Below are 11,818 nucleotides of genomic sequence, written 5' to 3' on the forward strand. Positions count from 1 at the left end.
AAATCAGTTGGTTTGGATAAAGGGAACAATTAAGGTTTGTTAGGAGTATCAGTCGTGTATCAGAAAGTCTCTGCAGAATGTTTGCATTATAAATCCCCTTTATTCACAATCTATAATTAGGGGTTTGATTATCAAGGTTGGGTATCAGTTATGAAGACTCGAATTATAAAGTTCTTTGTGAATGTCTCGAGTGATTTTCTAGGTGGGGGTACACCGGAGTTGAGAAGGATTGGAGGTAAATATGAAAATTCTTGGATTTCACATCTTTGCTCGTAGGAGCAGTGGTTGGAAATGGCACATCAGGGAGTCAATGGTATATTTAAGGATTTTGGTATATTTTATGGATTTGGAATTGGTGGACAATTCGTGATTGATGTGTTTGAGTTCTTTTTCCGTGTGTGTAACACCCCAAACCCAGAAAACCTAGAAAGGAAAGGAAAAACCCTAAGTCAATGAGTCAACTCGTCGAGTCCAAGGAAGAACTCGACGAGTCGGAGCGAGTTCCGTGTCACGGATTAAGTGGCCGACTCGGCGAGTCGGGGGACTGATTCGGTGAGTCTGGTCTGGGTTGGGAAACCCTAATTTCGGGACTTGGTGCCCTATTTAAGCATCATGTTCTCATTCCCTCAGCCTCATCTTCATCCCCCAGACCCCAAACCCTCACCCACGAAACCCTAGAGCATCTTGTGAGTGTTTTAGCCATCTTTGAGTGATTTGTGTGCTCTTGAAGAGGAAGAAGAAGAGGAAGGAGGTTGCAGGTTCAAGAAGGAGGAAGTAGATCCAGAAGATACACTCCATTTGCTGCATTTCTTGGTAATCAAGTCTTCATCTTGGCTTTTGGTTTCTTAGATCTAGTTATGTCCATTTTATGAAGATTTTGGACCATGGAGCTTGATCTTTGGGACAAGGACGTCCCAAGCTTAGATCCTTTCAGATCTGGAGTCCCTAAGAGTGGTTAAGGCATAAAGGTGCAAGCTTTATGCCATTAGAAAGCCCCATGCAAGTCTAAAGAGATTATTAAGGCCTCTTGGAGCCCTAAAGGCCATGCAAGGAAGTAAAGTCTAGTACTTTACGTGGTTATTGGATGTCTAGAGTCTAGATCTTGATTTCCCTGTATTGGGTTGGTGTAATAAGGGTTTTTGGACCATGGAGTTATGCCTTAATGAGCTAGGGTTTTATCTAAACCCATTAAGAAGGACTTAGGATGGGTAAAGCTGGAAACTTTACCCTTAATAAGTCATTTCCAGAGTGTTTATGAAGTTTGGAGTTCAGATCTGAAGTATAGGGGCTTAATCCTTTAATATTGTCTAATAGACCGAGGAACTCGGTGAGTCCAGGGAGGGACTCGACGAGTTTCAGTGAGTTATCCCGTTTTCCGGTTATGGGTGAACTCGGCGAGTCAGGGGAATGACTCGGTGCATTGACTCGGTTTGTCACGAGTCTGGTTAGTCAGGGAACTCGGTGAGTCAAGGGCTGACTCGACGAGTTGGTTGGCGATTGCAGGATTCTGAGCTTTTGAACTCGGTGAGTCAAGTCAACCTGGAAGTGTTGACTTTGACCATGGACCGTTGACTTTGACTTTGACCAGAGTTGACTTAGTTTGACTTTTGGAGGGCATTTGGGACTAAGTGTTATGTTGGTATTGGTAGCTCGGGGAGCTAGGGGAGCAAAAGTTCGGGGAATTGTCGGATAGCAGCCAAAGGTTTCAGCCAGTCTTCAGTTGTGCGAGGTGAGTCTCCTCATTGTGTGAATGGGTCTAAGGCCACAATGCCGGCCCATGTAGTTTATGAGTAGGAAGACCCGGGGGTTAGCCGTAGGCACTGTATGTCAGTGTGTGATTCCGGACCAAGGTCCTATGCCGGGCGGGTGCCCGAGGAATGTTTGTATGATAGTTTATACTTGTTGTTTGTGTGATACATGTATGTGCCTGGTAGGGAGGTGAGTGTGGGCGAGGTCTCGTATCTCACCACTAGCAGAGTATGGATGGGGTTCCGTATCTCATTAGTAGCAGAACAGGGGCGAGGCGCGATGTAGGAAAGAGGTGAGTGTGGGCGGAGAACCGTATCTCACTATCAGCAGGAGCGTGGATGGGGTTTCATGACTCATCAGTAGCAGGACAGGGGCGGGGCCCAAGATAGGCGAGGCCTTGGAACATGAATTCAGTAGAGTATGTTTTGTTTATGTGTTATGTGCTATGTTATATGATTGTATGTGTTAGCGGGCGGGGCCCGGAGACAGGCGGGGCCTAAGAGAGACATATCTATATACCGAGCGGGGCTCGATGCCAGGCGGAGCCTAATGCCGGGCGGGGCCCGATACCGGAGCTAGTCCGATGCCGGGCAAGTCCCTATGCAGCGGGTGGGGGCCCAGTATGTGGTTATGTGGTAGATTGGGGAACTCACTAAGCTTCGTGCTTACGGTTTTCAGTTTTGGTTTCAGGTACTTCCGGTAGCGGAGGGAAGAGCTCGGGGTGATCGCATGGCACACACCATTGTTTGTTTAGCCTGGGATGTTTTACTCTGATATAAAAAGAATATGTTTTGCGATTATGCTCTGATTTGATATAACAGTTTTGTTTATGAATGAAATGGTTGATAATTATGGCTTTACTAATGATTTAAAATGAAATTTTCGGACCGTATTTTTGGGATGTTAAAAGTTGGTATCAGAGCCTTGGTTTGAGGGATTCAGGTACACTCTTGAGTGTGTCTGGACTCAAACTGAGGACGTGGTATGAAAATTTTTCAAAAGAAAATCATTTTTATAAGATCTTTGAGGAAAAGAAAAAAAAATTGAAAAGAGAAAAGAACTTTGAAAAGCGATAAGGGTGTGGTGCACGCAATCAGCCGAGCTCAAGTAAGTTCTCCCAAATTACCCATACAAGCTTATGCTACGTTATGATATGTGCTTTAGAACTGCATGCTAGATTAGGACTAAGGATCTAGGAGGATGCCTTATGTGCCTGTTATGTGTATGAGCTTTATGAGTTGCATGCTAGTATAGATTCCTGAGTAGAGGATAGAGCAGTATGATTGGATTATGTGGTTAGGTTTCCTTTTCGTCTGAAGGCTACTTGCTTTGTGCTTTGTGGGACTCTGAGTGATGGGAGTTAGCCATTAGGTGAATACGTTAAGTCACATGTGATTAGGGTTGAATAATCTCAGAGTGCTAGATTTGGCCCTATTGCGCAGCTCTCGTTTGAGTCTAACCGTTGTAGGGACGAGTCCTTTACTCGAAGGATTATCTGAGCCTCATCACATGTGATGGTATTCAGGTAGTGGCTAATTGGCATTATGAGGATACCTTCATTAGCTGAGGACTGAGTTCGGGTTGGAGGTTACCCTAGGGCAAGCCTAGAATGAGAATAGTGTTGGGAGCAGTAGTAGTAGTAGTAAGGGACTTGGTGGAGTCGAGGCAATCCTTGAGGAAAGTACAGATAGATGTGGAAGGTAGTAGGGGCCCATAGTACTGAAAGCAGAGGATCTGTACTCGAGTCAAGGAGGGCTGAGATAAAACCAGGGAACTTGTAGTGAGTGTGAGATTCCTCAGCAGTGATGAGTATTTTGATGATAGTTATGTTATGACTCATGCAGTATGGTGACGCTACGGGGTAGACCAGTGGGCAGTTCAGGTGCCGAGGAGGGATCAGGCTCGGGTTCAGGAGCCGAGCAGCTCGGGGAGCATATGAGATATGTTGGGTATTTTATGTTGCGTCATGGGCTTTGTTTTGTATATCCGGATTGGGCCTGTCCATCCGTGATTATTGATTAGGGTTAAGCTATAAATAGTGCATGCATGTATGCCTTAGATACGGTCGTGATAATTATCATTATTGCTTTGTAACCCTAAACACCTCTACAGTCAAAGTTCTTAATCGAGCTCTTCTGAGGTGTTAAAGCTTAATCATTCGACTTCAGTTAAACCATTCGTGTGTTCTTTATTACGTCATTTATTGTTTTTCTGCTTAGAATCTATCGATCCTACTAGAACTTTGTTCTAACAATTGGTATCAGAGCAGGAGACTGTGTGATCAATACACATTCCTTCTGTTTGAAGAATTCTTTAGGGTTTCCGCTTTTATCGAATATAAAGAAGCCGTCTTCTTCTTGTTGACGGTAACTCTTGTGTTTGATAAAACCCTAATCTCAAGTTTACAGGTCTGATTCTAGCAGTTCTAAGGAAAGGCTCATCATGTCTCACGACGATTCTCAAACGAATCCCATCAACATCTCCAACAGCATTGGATCCACTACAAGGGTTCCCATTCTTTACACTCAAGACTATGAAGTGTGGGCACATCACTTTGAAGATTACGTAGTTGCATCTGAAGATAATGGGTATCTCATTTGGGAAGCAATCACGCTTGGGCCGTTTGTTCACTATGGAACGAACAGGACAGTGAAGACTCAAAAAGAATACAATCAGCTTGTGCCGGACGTAGATAAAACGCCACAGGATGAAAAGGACAAGGTGCTAGGTAATGTGAAAGCCATGAGAATGATCAGATTCGCATTGCAATCTGACACTTTTTGTTTAGTCGGTTCATGCACGACGACTAAAGAAATCTGGGATAGGTTAAAAGAACTGTACTCAACCGATGATGATCTAGAACATTCGATCCAAACCTTGTTGCTCTCAGAATTTGGAGTTTTCGAACAGAAACCTGAAGAGAAACTGATACAAACCTTCGATCGCTTCAATCATCTCCTTAGCAAGATGATCAAGCATGACATTGAAAGAAAATTGATCGAGCAAAAGGTGACCTTCATGAATGGTTTAAGACCAGAATGGATGGCAGTGGTTTCAACAGTGAAAGCTCACGAACAATTTAAATCATACTCGCTAGCGAAACTGGTGGGTATACTTAAATCCCATGAGAGTGTTGTAACCAAGGAGGCGAAGATAGTTTCGGGTGTGGGATCGCTGGCCCTTGTCTCAAAAGGCAAAAGTGTTGCAGAAGAGGAGGAGGATTCAGATATGTCTGAGTGTGACCTTACAGGCGAAGAATATGCAATGATGGGCACCAACCCAAAGAAGTTTGCACGAAAGAAGTTCCCTGTCAATAAGAACAGAAACTGGCAAGGAAGTTACAGTTCTGAGAAGGTGAAAGAAGAAACGAAGAATACCTCTCAAAAGGATGACGACAAGAAAGAAAGCAAGCTTACAGGAGACTCTAGATTCGACTGCAATTACTGTCATGGCAAGAACCACTTTACCAAAGATTGCATGGTGAGGAAGATGGATGAGAAAAGGGACGGTGAAGATGATGAGGCGTATTACATGTGAAAGTTGGAAGAAATAAAGAAAAAGAAGGCAACTAATAGTTCTATGAATGCCTTGATTGTGCAGGAAAATGTGGATGAAGATGAGTTCGGTGGCGTTGAAGTCTGGTCAACCGATTCTGAGGATGAAGAAGTGAAAAAACCCACACATGGAAGAGCTTACGTGGCGAGAGATACTGGTTCGGCTGGAAAATGTTTGATGGTTACAGCTGGAAGACCAACCGAAGGTGAGCTTAAGGAGCCAAACCTGACTGAGGACAAGTGCTTTGCAGCCAAGCCCGTGAGTGAGAAGATCAACGACTGTGATCGGTTGATCAAAAAGGTACAATCCATCCTTGAATCACTTAAAGTTCCTGTAACAAATTATGAAGAAGAATTAAATGAACTAAAATTTAAATTTTCTAACTTAAGTGGTAGTCTCATGCAAACTCGCTTAGCGAACTCTAACCTAACTGACCAACTCATCAGGGTGTCTTCGAAGAGTGAGGAGAGAAGGATGTGGATTGAGCTGAAGGAGACGGAGTTAAATAGGGCTAGGGATGAGATTATTTATTTGCAACGAGACAATTTAAAGTTTTTGAAACAACAGAATGTTTTTTGCTTAATTGCTAAACGCTTATATACGAATATTACTCAGTTGCACTCAGTTGCACTTAAGAAGGATGAGGTCATCGCTGAGTGTGAATCCATAATGTCCTCAGAAGAGACTTCCATCACTTATAAAATCGGACTAGACAAGATAGAGACCTTTATTGACTCTAAGGAACATAAGTGTATGCTCAAAAATCTTTTAGATGAAAATGATAGGTTGAAAATTAAGTCCGAGACCATTCAAACATTTGACTCATCTAACGCCAAATTAATTTCAGAACATAAAATGAATATAGAAAACACGTCTGAATTTGATGAGGAAAGTGAGATGAGCGAAATCTCGGTGGAAGATGTGTTTGATTGCTCTGAATTTATGAAGAGCGAAACCGAGAATGAAAAACCAATCATATCTGAGAACTCGGTTGAATATGCTCGCCTGTCAAAGGACAAGCCGTAGAAACTCAAAGAGAAAGCAATGGTATATCAGAAGGTTCAAACTGTGCCAAATCAGGTATATGCTGTTACAGGGGTCACTGAAAAACAAACAGCAGAATTGAAAATCTTGGTCGACACAGACAATGCTGAAGGGTGCGACGATTATTTCTGGTCAGCCCCTATTGATAATGCAGACGAAACCATCGGCTTATCGGAGCGAACCTCGTGGAAGGTAAGAGGTAGATACGTTGCTGAACCCATCAACAAACCCTCGAGTTTTGATAAACCAAGCACGAGTAGAACAAAAGAGATACCAGAAGAACCAAAGAAAGCATCAAATGTTCCTTCCAAGACAACCGAAACTCAAAAGCAGAAGCCAAAATCAAGCTTCAATATTCATAAATCTCAAAAGCAGTTGGCTGAACAGAAACGCCAAAAAAATCAGAGATACATGAAGAATCTGAATGAGCGAAAACGATTTTGGCAGTCTCAAAACACTAATTACGTTCCTTCCAAGAAAGAGTCAAATGTCAAAGAAAATGACAAGCCAAACTGAAAGGAAAGTTTTAGTCCAAGCTCGTATTATTCCAAAGCTCAGAACCGAACATCCAGTTTCGGTTTCAACACCAGAGCTTAAAACCGAACATCCAGTTTCGGTCACAATGTCAAGGCTAACAACCGAAAGTCTAGCTTCGGTCCTTCCTACTACCAAAGAAAACCGAATTCAGTGAAGGACATCAAAGGAAAGGGAAAGCTTGATTCAGATTCTGATATCAATAATAAGAAAAAGTCAGCTAACCCTACGATTCAAAAATATATTCCAAAACCATCTAACAACACACCATCTGATACACCACAATTTAGACAAGATAAAAACAAAATCAAGGTGTATACCATCAAAAGAAAAGACAAAACCACTCTAATAAAAAGAACTTATTTGGTTGATATTTCTGCTGCTATTCCTTTTTCTGTAAAAGACTCACTAGGGCCCAAGAGACTTTGGGTTGCTAAATCTGCTTGAATTTGCAGGTTATATGTGACGAGCAGTTCGATGACGAATGGTACATAGACAGTGGCTGCTCGCATCACATGACAGGAAGGAGGGAAGAGCTGAGGGAGTTTCGGTCCCTTAAGGATGGTGGATGTGTGAAGTATGGAAATAATTCTTTTGGCACAATCAAAGGATACAGAATGATAACCAACGGAGACTTCACGATTCGAAAAGTGGCTTATGTGGAAGGGTTGCAGCACAACCTCATTAGTGTATCTCAATTGGTTGTGGGAACTGGTTTGAAAGTTTCATTCGATGATGAGGGATCAGAAATAATTGAGAAGCAATCCAAAATAGTTCTGTTGAAGTCTGAACGCAAGGGAGAGATGTATCCTTTAAATCTCAACCCAATCCGAGGAAAACCAGCAATATGCCTGCTGTCAAAGGCGAACTCTGATGAAAGCTGGTTATGGCATCGACGCCTATCGCACCTGAACTTCAAAGACATTAATAAGTTGGTGCTTGGTGATCATACTCGAGGCCTTCCTCTTCTCAAGTTTGATAAGGAACACTTATGTGCAGCGTGTGAGATGGGCAAACAAAGCAGAAAGAGCCATCCTACACGTATCAATACAAAGATTGTTGAAGCTCTTGAACTTCTGCATATTGACTTATGTGGACCTTCGGCTATCGAAAGCTTCGGTGGTAGTAAGTTCATTCTTGTCATAGTAGATGATTTTTCACGCTTCACCTGGGTTTTCTTTCTTAAACAGAAATCAGACGCGACTCCCAAGTTGAAGGCGTTTATCAAGCAAGTGGAACTGCAGCTACGAAAGCTGGTGAGGAATATTAGAAGCGACAATGGGCTTGAATTCAAGAATAAAGATTTTGAGGATTTTCTGGCTGAAAAGGGGATATCTCACAACCTCTCGGACCCCTATACACCACAACAGAATGAAATTGTTGAAAGACGAAACCGTTCCTTGTGTGAGGCAGCCCGAACCATGCTAAGCTTCGCTTCTCTTCCACTATACTTCTGGGCCGATGCAGTTGCAACCGCGTGCTATACGCAGAACCGATCCTTTCTTAACAAATGATTCTCCATCATTCCGTATGAGATTCTGAACAATCGAAAGCCCAACGTTAAGTTTTTCCACGTGTTCGGTTCAAGGTGCTTCATTTTCAACTCCAAAGAGAACTGAAACAAGTTTGACGTCAAAGCCGTGGAGGGAATTTTTCTTGGTTATTCGCTTACTTCAAAGGCATACAGGGTTTTGAATAAACACTCCAAACGTATTGAAGAAACATACTATGTAACCTTTGATGACAACTACATGAAGAAAGTTCAAAGAAGCGAAAGTGCCTTGGGGGAAATATTTCCTGAATCAGGACAAGTCTCTGTTCCTATTTTCAACTTGTTTAAAGAGTACATAAGGCTATTTGATGAACCAGAAAAGGCTGTACACTCAGAGGCGAAAGCTGCAGACAACAATATTGACAATCTGAAAAGGATCATCGATGAAGCTGCAAAAGAAATGGAAAATGAACCTCATAAACTAACTGGTGGTCAACCCGCAACTAACCCTCCAAATAACAGCTCAACGTTCAAGGGGGAGGGTTCATCTGCACCAAAAACAACCGATTTGTCTTTCGAAGGGGAAAATCCGACTCCAACCCCAACCCATAAAAGTCCAGTCGAGGGGGAGAATCCTGAACCTGACAAGGGATACACTTCGCCATCTGAGGGGGAGAATGAGAATACAAATGACGAAGGTGATCAATCAGAATTTGAAGAAGAGGTAAATGCATAGTTGGATCCTGCCAATGACCCTAATTACCCTCCTCTAACGAAATGGACTAAGGATCATCCCAAAGCACAAATTATTGGTGAATCATCTGAGCGTGTTCTCACACGTTCTCAATTGAAAGCGAAACAAACTGCATTATTCTCTCAAGTTGAATTCTGTATGTTTAATTTGTTTGTCTCCAAAATCGAACCGAAGACGGTTAATACTGCACTTGGTCACGCTGATTGGGTACAAGCTATGCAAGATGAACTCCATGAGTTTGAACGTAATCGAGTTTGGAGGCTGATTCCCACTCCAAAGGATGCTTCAGTGGTCGGCTTAAAATGGGTCTTCAGGAATAAGTTGGATAAAGAGGGCAACGTCATATGCAATAAGGCTCGGTTGGTGGTGAAGGGATATTGCCAAGAAGAAGGGATAGACTATGAGGAAACCTTCGCTCCTGTGGCAAGGTTGGAATCAGTTAGAATCTTTTTGGCATATGCTACTCATAAAAACTTCGAATTTTTCCAAATGGATGTGAAATGTGTGCTTTCTTAAATGGAGAACTAGAAGAAACGGTGTATGTTGAGCAACCACCTGGGTTCGTGAACGAGAAATACCCTGATCACTGCTATGTGTTGGATAAAGCTGTATATGGTCTGAATCAAGCACCGAGGGCCTGGTATGAAACATTAACTCGCTTTCTTAAAATGTCAAAATTCAAGCAAGGTTCGGTTGACCCAACCTTCTTCCAAAAGAAATAAGGCGAACATCTAATGATAGTACAGATTTATGTCGATGACATCATCTTCGGCTCCACGAATCCTAGCTTAACGGCTAAATTCAGGAAGTTGATGGATTCTAAATTTGAAATGATCGCAATGGGTCCGATTAATTTTTTCCTTGGTTTGAATATAAGACAGGGTCCAGAAGGCTTTTTTATCAACCAGGAGGCTTACACGAAGAACTTGCTGGCGAAGTTCGGTATGACGGGAGATTCGAAAGTGAAGGTTCCCATGGCATTTGGCACAAAATTAACACCATCTCTGGAAAAACCTGCTGTTGACGTAACACTCTATCGTCAAATGATAGGGTCTCTTATGTATCTAACAACTAGTAGACCAGACATTATGTTCTCTGTTTGTTATTCTGCTAGGTTTCAAGCAAATCCAAGAGAACCTCACATGGCGGCAGTGAAAAATATTTTTCGTTATCTGAAGCGAACCTCTTCTCTTGGTCTTTGGTACCCTGCTAGATCCGGATTCTTTGTTCAAGCTTTTTCTGACGCCGATCTTGGAGGATGCGGTCTGGACTGAAAGAGCACAACTGGAGGATGCCAATTCCTTGACGGTAAACTTGTTAGCTGGCAGTCCAAGAAGCAAACCTGTGTGTCTTTATCAATAGCCGAAGTTGAGTATATAGCTACAGCATCCTGTACCTCACAAGTGATATGGATACAAAGCTAACTAAGAGACTACGGACTGAGTATGAAGAAAATACCTCTCTATTGTGACTCAGAAAGCACGATAAGAATATGTCACAATCCAGTGCAACACTCAAAGACTAAGCATATTGCACTGAGATACCATTTCATCAAGGACCATGTTGAAGATGGAAACGTGGAAGTACATTTCGTTCAGTCCTCTGATCAACTGGCTGACATCTTCACTAAAGCCTTACCAGAAGCAAGCTTCAATAAAATTTTACAAGGTTTGGGAATGATGGAAGCAGAGTCGGTACCGAATCCTCAAACCTCTCTCTAAAAATTAGACAAGCGAAATAGAGTGAACGCTCGGTCTATTTCGGTTCCGGATTTTTCGGGAACCGAAATTAACTGAACGCTCGGTCTATTTCGGCTCCATAATTTTCGGGAACCGAAATGAACCGAACGCTCGGTCTATTTCGGCTGCGAAATTTTAGGGAACCGAAATGAATCGAACGCTCGACTTATTTCGCTTCATTCCTTTTAAAGGTTTGGTTTCGGCTGTATACTTTGTAAACTCTATTTTAAATCTTTTTCTTGCTCTATTTTCTCTTTCATTTTTATTCCAAGATTGTTTAGTATTAATTTCATTTTGTTTATTTTTCTGTTTTTATAATTTTTTTTCAGAAACTTCCAAAATCCAAAAATATTTTTTTTGTTTTTGTTATTTTTCAGAAACTTTAGAAATCAAAAAATATTTTTCCAAAAGATTCCATCTTTTATTTTTCTCTTAATTTTTTTTTTTGTTTTGTTTGTTTTGTTTGTGTGGTTTGTTTGTTTGCTTATTCTCTTTACTAGGTACCAAGTACATCATTGCTACATAAATTGGAGCTAGGGCAGGTATGATTATTTTAATTTAAACTAGTTAAGTGTCACTAGAAGCATGCTGCTGCATGTAGACCGAAACCTCTAAGACTAGGAGCAAGGCCTTAATGATTCGATCTATACCTATCGTTTCTTCCCAATCAGGCTGATAAATCCACTCAAGTCATGAGCTACCTTACTCTTCTCAAATGAGTTAAGAGTTTTCTGCTTTGTCACGTTTATATAGCAGAGGTACTTTCGGTTCCTAAACCACCTCCTTTTCATTCTGCATCAACTTTCGTTTCAACAAGGTAACCCTTGAAACTCTCAGAAATTACCACTGAGGTTTATGGTTGCACAAAATCTGTGTTTGTGATCTTAGATGCGTAAACCATGTGCTAAGTGAGACCCAAAATCCAATACCAATAATGAATTGACGGTGAAT

This window comes from Lactuca virosa, chromosome 2 (assembly GCF_052849685.1).
Source record: "Lactuca virosa cultivar CGN04683 chromosome 2, Lactuca_virosa_CGN04683_v6, whole genome shotgun sequence".
NCBI classification, from domain to species: Eukaryota; Viridiplantae; Streptophyta; class Magnoliopsida; order Asterales; family Asteraceae; genus Lactuca; species Lactuca virosa.